The following is a 9,037-nucleotide window of genomic DNA, read 5'->3' as shown; positions in this document are numbered from 1 at the left end:
AGGTTTCGCTGCCGTTTTGTGGGAACTTAAATTGGTGGAGCTTAACGCCCACTATACGCCTATTTGTCAGTACTTTGTAATTTATCCATAACACACAGGTTCCATCTCTCAACACCCAATTCTCTTAATATTTCACGGTGGGATTGTGCGTCTGTCTGTAAAATTACAAACATTTTCAACGCAAAATAAAAATGCTTAGTCAGTGCTAATAAACACATTTTTGAATCGAAATAAACCTACCGTTGTAATATTTCAATTTTTTGATGAGTCAACCTACCTTTGGGTGTGCTAATTGACATGTTAGAGGGTCACACCAACCATACTGACCATATTAACAACTGTAATAATTGTGTAAGGATTAAGTGTGTACGATTGCATTGAATCATTTATTAATATTTATCCAAAGCAGAAGGTAGCGTTGAAACACCACTTTAGCAGGTGGGTAATGCAAACGAATCAATTTTCAGCTGATAGAATTATATTAAATTAAGGAATAATCTTGCAAAATAGCCTACAGAGAAAAATAATTTTTCAAGATAGAGTTCTGTAAAGACAATATGTAATAACTTAATTAGTTCCTGTAACTGTATGGGGCCTCTATTTAGACCCATTTCAGCTACCTCTGGTTTTATTGGGCTCATAAAAAAGTCACCATGCTTTTTCATCAAAGCGTGTACTACATTTATACGGTACGTGGGACATTTTGTAAGCCTGCCCGGTATATTATATAAGCATATTATGTGTAAACGCGTAATAAATGTTATGTACGCATTGAAACGTAAACGTACCGTATAAACATGTAAACATGTATAGGCCTTATGGTAAACTTGTAAATGCGTATCGTACAGTATAATACATACAGTTCTCTTTAGAACTACCTACGTGGTGTACCGCAAGCTTTTAACTATATATAATATATTTGCATTAAAATCCATTGCAGATGAGGTTGTGACTTAGTTAGGATGCTCATCCTTATAAGACCATATATGATTGAAAATTTAAAAATAAGGCTATAAAAAACTATCTGGATGAAAAAAAAAGATAGAAATGAACATTGAATTAATAAGGCTATTGTAAGGAAGTTAAGTTTACTGTACTTAAGTTTACGATACTTTTCAGGCCCACATAATAATCTTTATCAGCTACTGAATCAAATTGAAAAAGATGCTTATTAAAGATAACCCATATTCAGTTATTACGTTTGATTGTAGATGTGTTGTAGCATTCTCAATTCTGTTCCTGATTTATCAGCAAGTTAACAGTGTTTAGAATAGAAGAACTACGTAACATTGTCTTTTGTGCTCTAAATTAAGTGGAGGAAGTTCAATATTCGCCGCCAAATTGACCCAGAGATGATGGAATTATTATCATCTGAGCATCTAAGTTTGAAACATCATTGGAATTTTTAAATAATTAGGTCACGATGATTATTATCTTTAAAAAATGCTACGATACGTTTATGTGATTTCATTCGATTTTTGATCGGCAAGATCGCACAGTGCTCTGCAGTGGACCACCTCGTTTAGGCTTACCGACGGAACGTGACGAAGGAAGACGCAATAAACTAGTGCATATCTTTCCGGCGGTGATGTCCAGAATATCATCGTCAACAGCCGCTAAAGTAGATCCACATGTTGATGAATGATTCTCTCGTTAGCAAAAAAAAGACAAAATAATATCTCACTTGTAAACGAATAAACTAGAATTTATGCGTGCGAAGGCTGATTGCTGATCATCAAAGTACACATCATCGCTTCAAGTCTGGAGCACTTTTCTGAGGGTGTTGCGTCAGCTAAGGAATTTTATAGCAAATCAAAAACAAAGATTCCGGGCTTAATGTCTCTTCAACATTGTACAATGATTAGGTCACATTGACATTTTTAATACACGGTTGATCTCTCATACCTATCATATAATAGGCTAATCATTACAAAATTTTCCCCAATAATCTAACATACAATCCCGTTCTAGTCATCAAGAAAATCCATCGTGAACATTATTCGACCGTCTTGATAGTAAATCAAGATGACCGAGCTCAGTCGGCTAATCTGGTGGTAGCCACTGTGTGTGTGCTGAACCGTGGAGATCTCTAGGTCCCCGGTTCAATTCCCATCGCTGCCTCTCCTTGTGTTTCAGCTAGAGCGCTGAAATACAAGTTACTAGCGCACCGTCTTTCGGATGAGACGTTTAAGTTGTTGGTCCCGTGTGCATTATAACCCATGTGCACGTTAAAGAACGCAGTACACTCTTCGGAAAAGAGTAGGGGATTGTCTCCCGGTGTACTGCCCAATCACCACCAGAAGCACCCCACTAGAAATAAGTCTTCTTCTGGACTTTCGTGGGCTATCCTTGGTGTTTACACTGAATAAATCCAATCCAATCCAATCCAATCCAAATATAGTAAATTTTGCATTTAATGTTGTGTAGTTGCATTTCTAAATAGTCAATGCAGATTAATGTTCACTGAAGAATTTTATCACTGAGTATAGATTATTCGATGCACCGTTACAGTTACTAGCTTATGAGGGACTGTTTTTTTTTTTTTTTTTTTTTTTTTTTTTTTTTTTTTTTTTTGTTCGTGGTTTAGGCCTATCCTTCGAAATTTGCATTCAGGCATGCGGTGGTAAGCGTTTGTGGAGGGATGTCGAGTGACATATCCTATTGTCGACTCATTTCCATTCTTCCCGACATCTTTTCAGAAAAATGCTGAATATTGACAACATTGCATAGCATCTTGAATATCATTAAGGCCGGAGTGCTGCTTCAAATCCATGGGTGTATGCTACTATTGCTCTCTTCCATGAAAACAAGAATATTGTCTTCTTTCTTTCGAAACAGTACCCTGCTATATCCAAAAAGTTGCTGATTTATTATGATAGGAAAAGTCTATCACCATGAAAGGTCCCATGATATTTTGAATCTGTCCATAGCTCCAAATAACTGTGTAGTGCAACTTCTTTTCGAATTGGTTTTGTCAAATTGTTACCGGCTAACATCACATATTCCCAGCATATTAAGTATTGAAGGCATAGTTTTAGATGTAAATTATCCGAAATGCAGCTCAGGGCCAATGTTACTGGCTTTTGGGTCAGCTACTTGCCAACCCAAGCCACTAGGTATGGTTGTGATTTACACCGATATCTTCTAAAGTCCATTTACTAAAAGTATATATGCAGCTAGTAAACATAACATATAGCATAAGTTCTATAATCATTTAAAATTCAGTCGTGACGTCATACTTTTTACCTATGTAATTTTTCTACATCAATACTTCTCAATATCGCCCGCAACGGTGCATTATTGCCGTTGCGATACAATATTGACTGTCGCCAATTTGTTTGCGTTCTTGCTTGGACTATAGAACTGTTAGGCCTACTTGCTTGTTTGCTTGCTCAATTCACAAGAGTTAAGGCAGTTAGGGCCTCAAAGATAACACAATTTGTCCATGACTTAATCAGGCCCCACAAATGTCTTTCGGCTGTCCAGCGTCATGTTGGGCGACTTGTTCAGTAGTGCGTAGAGTTGGACCGACATTGATCGCACAAAACTGTCTCGAACAACTTAAGTTGGGTCAGTAATCGACATGTTTATAGAAAACTATATACACTCCTTCTGAGGTGACACCCGAAAAAGTTTAACTCTTGAGTTCAAATATTGGTCTCAAAAGTCTCGACTTATCCAGGTCATGAAACCCAATCACATTGATCACTGTTTATTTACATCTCGCCTAATTGCGATGTAGGCCTATAGTTCGAGCCGCGAAGATTGCATAAATATCTCGTTTTTAATTATCCAGGTTTGCAGCTTAAATTGTTGCTAACAGTGTTTTTACTAATATCCAGACCTTAAATATTGTTTTCCGTGCGAAATAGATCAGAAATTATTAAAACATCGGTTGACAATCAATGTTTATTTTCATTACAAAGTTAAATCGTTTATTTAATACTGAAGGAGTAGTACTGTATCGTTATTTGTTTAACAAGATTGGTTTATTATCCGTTGCAAGAATAACATAATAAACAAAAAAACGAATCGTTCCGTAACTTCAACAATTTCCCACATAAAAACAAATAAATTGGCATACGAAAGATTTTTAAATCAATAAGGCGAACTTTGGAATACGAGATTCACCTTAATTTATCAATGGCTGTAGTTGGTACTTCTTCAATTAATGTCAATCACTTGTATATGTTCACGTGACTTATCCTATGCGCCATCCATCACACCTCGAAATATTTTAGCTCAGGTTACCTTCGTAATGTAATGATTATATATTCACTGGCAATTAAGCTTCAAATATGGTATCTACAGGGTCGGGCATACTCTGATCTTCCCAGTAAGTATTTATATTTTCCTCTAAAACGATAAGAAACTTAAACGCTATGAAAATGAATTAGTCATTAGTTCTATTGAATCATTGTAGCTTTTATTCTTTTGGACAAAAACTACAACCTGCTTTCTGATAATTATTTATGTTTTATCCTTAATGGCTTGTTTGATAGGTTGCAAATCGAGTTAAGCAACGGATCAGAGAACCTTCGAATAACGTATAATTATCGCCAACTGTATCCGCATCAGCAAGACAACACCAAGGTTATTATTGTTAGCGACACAGGCTTATCAGGCAGGTAGGATGAACATATTTTACTATGCCTTATTACTTTCAACATTTTACTAGATGCCTGAATTGCCTACTGTAGGCCTTTGCATTTAAGTGATATAATATATAATATGTGAGTTTTATATTCAATGTTTTCTTCTGGAATGTTCAGAAATCCCCATCCCGACAGCATCTGTCTTTTTGGCCCTACATAGAACTAACAGATGCGGAAAGAGCAAAGAAAGAGCATCATTACAGTATTTAATTTTACAGCTAGTTGTAGAAACGAGTTTTTATTAAATATTCATTGGTTACGTACACGAATGCTGCCTGAATATCAAAAGGAGGGTTTTAGTGCTACTATTGATCCGGTAGAGGGCGTCAAGTGAGGAAATAAATGTATTAGCGTTTGATTATTGCTGGGAATCAATATACATAAATTTGATCCGAAAGCGTCCATAACATAATAAAGAACAAATCGGGCTTTACCAGAAACCACATGGCAACTAAGGTTAGGCATCTAACATTTAGCCTCCTCTACCACACAGTTCTCTGTCTTCATGGTTGAATGATCACTGACTTTGTGGTTGGATCTAAGTTTACTGTAATTATCTTCTTCGTATATCTGTATGTATTGTTCATTCAAACAATTGTTTGTTAACAAATAATCGTAATCAGTTAGTATTCACTTTAAGTGAATATTCATCTACATTGTATAGGAACAATCTGGTTATATCAGAAATATCACAGAATTCGGTTTTATGGAAACGTCTGTACTGCATCCAGTAACTTTATAAGAGCAAATATATACTCTTTTCTGTCCAACATGACATAATTACCATATCAGACTTTAATGTTGCAAAGGTATGACATGGTTTTCAATGGAAAGTATAACATAATAATTGTAAAAGGTCACACAGATCAAATAAGATGCTTAACTAAACCCAGATAGAATTTGGAAAAAAAACATTGCCCTTAAAGTCTGGATCGACGAAACTTTGTCTTTCATCTAACCAATACTATACTTATTTTAATTCTTTTTTGTCTGTTTGCGTTTTGCCCTTCAGAGTAACATGTTTGTAATATTCTGTTGACTTTAATCCTGAATCAAGCATCGTGTTCATATATAAATCACTACGTAGGCCTCTATGTGTTTATTACATTATATTATTAATTAATACGTTATAATCGCGTCAACCTCATGTCCTCATACCGTGCCAGGTTTTTAAAACACGTTCACAACAAACCACGCCCAGAGGACACCTTTATAATTTCCACAGTACTCAGACAAACGCACGTACAGTATTATGAATGCTAGGTTAGGTACGGTACGGTACTGTATAGCGTGTCTTAAACAGAGTATGTGTAATAAACAGGGGAAGAAACAGTAGACATTGGTTCAACAATTGACAAAGGACATATTATCTGTACAATCAGTAATTCAAATGGCATTATTTTCGTCATAATGTAGGCCACGCGATGGTCCGGGTTTACCCACTTCGCATGCATGGTTCAATAGCTGTATAGATCACATCGGTAGTCTACAACGACGTTATTGTACTGCAACGAAAAATTTAAAATACATTGAAGCCCTCACTTAAGCCGAGCTTAACATTATCCACAGTAGTTATCAACAGTAATCTACAACGGAATTACTTAATGAAGGAACAATGAAGAAAATCAATTTCGAATCTTCGGGATATTGTGGCGTTGTATGGGCCATAGGCCTATGCACTCTGTCGCTTTTGTCGGCTACTTGCCTTGAGATCTCGATCCAATCACACGACAGTATACGAACATTACACTTTGCCATGGTGGCAAAAAATAGAGTATGGTCAAGATAGGGTTAGTCAGTAACTATGTTTTGAAAAAAATCAAGCATCACATAAAATTTGATGAAATATAGAGTTGAACACGTTCAACTCTTTTTGATACAATTTGATAATATGTTATATGACGTCATCGTGCCCATATATGGCACATCACAGTTTTTTGTCACATATAATTTGGTAGTGTAGACAAAGCTTTAGGCTCCATAAAAATATTAGTTTCACAATATCAAAGAATAAAAACTGATCAGGAGAGAGTTTTTTTTTTGCTAACCCCACTCTCCCCCCCCCCTCCCATTTTACCGATGTTCACAAGTAAATTAATGTTTAAGGACGAATATATAAAAAGTCAAAGGGATGGAATCAAATGTATATTTAAAAAGAATGTTTTTGTTGTACCAGTAAACATATTTGCAAGAAATCAAGCTTTTTAAGTGAAAAAGATGGAAAAAACGATGGTTTGAAAATTGAGAAAAAAAATTAAATCAGAATTTCTCAAAAAGTGATGAGGGAGGGGGGTGATAAACTAATATTTTTTTTATAGGGCCTAATTCTATTTCTGTGTCATCAAGTTAGGGCGACTGTGACACGCGGGTGGTATTGAACTAATTATTATTATTACATGGTGTATTACATCCTGGAGATCTGTATCATAAAAGTGACTGTTTCTTAAAGACATTCAGGACGGTTTTTTTTTCCCCTATAATTATTTATTTAGGCATACACATGATATAGGATTGCCAATAGAGAATACCGGTATATCATCTTGTACAGTGCAGCTAAGAAGCTAGCTCAGTCGGCCAAATTAGTAGTAGCCACTGTGTATGCTCTGAGCCGTGCAAATCACTTGGTCCCCGGTTCAATTCCCATCTTCAATTCTTGTGTTTCCGGTTTCCAACGCGCACCGACTTTCGGATGAGGCGTTAAGCCGTTGGTCCCGTGTGCAAAATGGTCCATGAGCACCTTAAATAACGCAGTACACTCTTCGGGAAAGAGTAGAGATTGTCTCTTAATGTATAGTACTGCCCAATTCACCACCAGAAGGACCCACAGACGACTTTCATGGGTTGCCCTTGGTATGTAGCACGCCGAGGAAACCCATTCCAATCCAATCCAGTGGTACGTAATCATCCCTTTCACAAGACAATTGCAGTGTCAAAAACAAAAGTAGGCCTACAACAAATGAAGGCGTTATATAGTTCCAGATCGAAAAACATTAGCTGTTTTTCTCTTTAAAATTTTCTTCAAGGTAAATCGATAATAATAGGCCTATTTATAACAATGAATAATTCCTAGAAAAGCACATTGTACTTTTTATGAACTAATGAAAATATATTTTCTTATATGGATTGGAGGCCTGGTTACTACGGTATGCCTCATTGGCTAATTTTACCAGGGTTGAAATCCGGGGCTAAGCGAAATGGGTTAACAAGCTAGGGTCAAGTTGGCTACCGGGAATCTACTGTAGTTAGTTTGTTCACAATGTTTTGGCAACCAGTATTCCGAGCTCTGATTCAGGCCGACGGTATGGGGTAAGATGTACCCGTCGGTGACCCTTTGGGGTTCCTTTGTGTCGGGGTACTGCCGACTGCCGCTCAAAACATAGGCTTTTTGAGCCTGATAATAGATATGAAAATAACTACTATAAAATTATAATTATATTAATTCAAACACATGACATACCTTACTTTAGAGCTTAACCGTTCATTAAATGCTTTTCGAGTTTGTTGTCGTTGACACGAACACTGCGTTCACCGGTGAAGCAGGGCGCTACCATAGGCAAGACCTACACAGGTGTTAATGCAGGTGAGAAAACTAAACCTAACACCTGGATATGCTAAGGCCTTAATTAGATCCCACCTACTTTGGTTATTGGTATCGATAGCGCTAGATATGCGACCTCCACCGAGTCGGAGACGGGAAGTTAACCGTGTGACCTTCTCCTTATTGAAGGTCGCGAGAAATATGTTTTAAAATGACTAGCGTGATGTTATTGAAGCTGATGTCTATCTATTAATTCAACAGCTATAGATGAGTTTTATGTAACCTTGTAGAATAATGTAACGGTAAAGAATTTCTAGAACATAAAACCTCATTTTCCTGTAAGATTAGCTTGCTTACCCTTACGTGCAATGCGCTTGCCATTCGTGCCCAATACTTGTTTTCATTTCATTTCATTTATTTTGTCTCAGTAAAATACATAAAAACAACAACCAGTTACAATACGGCATATTAAAAGTATAAAATATCTTAAGCAGGCTGAGACAGGAGTCCTAAAAGTGAAGCAAAACACTATCAAGTAGGTCTCCTAGTGCACTATTCAGATTACACTTCCATTCCGATTAAACTTTTAGCATTAGCTATTCTATAACTTGCCATAAATCTAGCTTATAGGTGGAGGTTTAATTATCGGTATCTTCATGGCTTTTTTTTATACTTTCGTTAAAATATTTACAAGATCAATAAAACCATGTTACACAATATCTTACCTTATTATCTTTAGCACAATTATTATCTTAATTATCAATATAAACAGGAACTATATATAGGCCTATATAAATACTTATATACATACATAGGCCTATATATTATAAATATTATATATATA

General features: G+C 36.1%; 1 protein-coding gene across 2 annotated transcripts in view; it reads left to right on the top strand.

The window, feature by feature from the left end:
- LOC117122852 (protein NDNF-like) overlaps positions 1-9,037 on the top strand; it is a 51,803-nt gene that overhangs the window by 8,178 nt on the left and 34,588 nt on the right. For both annotated transcript variants that reach the window (XM_033268607.1, XM_033268608.1), the window contains one exon: positions 4,503-4,628. The gene's annotated coding sequence lies outside the window, so the exon portion shown is untranslated. The remainder of the gene's footprint in view (positions 1-4,502; positions 4,629-9,037) is intronic.

The sequence above is a fragment of the Anneissia japonica genome, unplaced genomic scaffold, assembly GCF_011630105.1.
Source record: "Anneissia japonica isolate Jap-2015-1 unplaced genomic scaffold, ASM1163010v1 scaffold287711_len853857_cov187, whole genome shotgun sequence".
NCBI classification, from domain to species: domain Eukaryota; kingdom Metazoa; phylum Echinodermata; class Crinoidea; order Comatulida; family Comatulidae; genus Anneissia; species Anneissia japonica.
The sequence above is the reverse complement of the archived record's forward strand: the minus strand, read 5'-3'. Positions and strand labels throughout refer to the sequence as shown.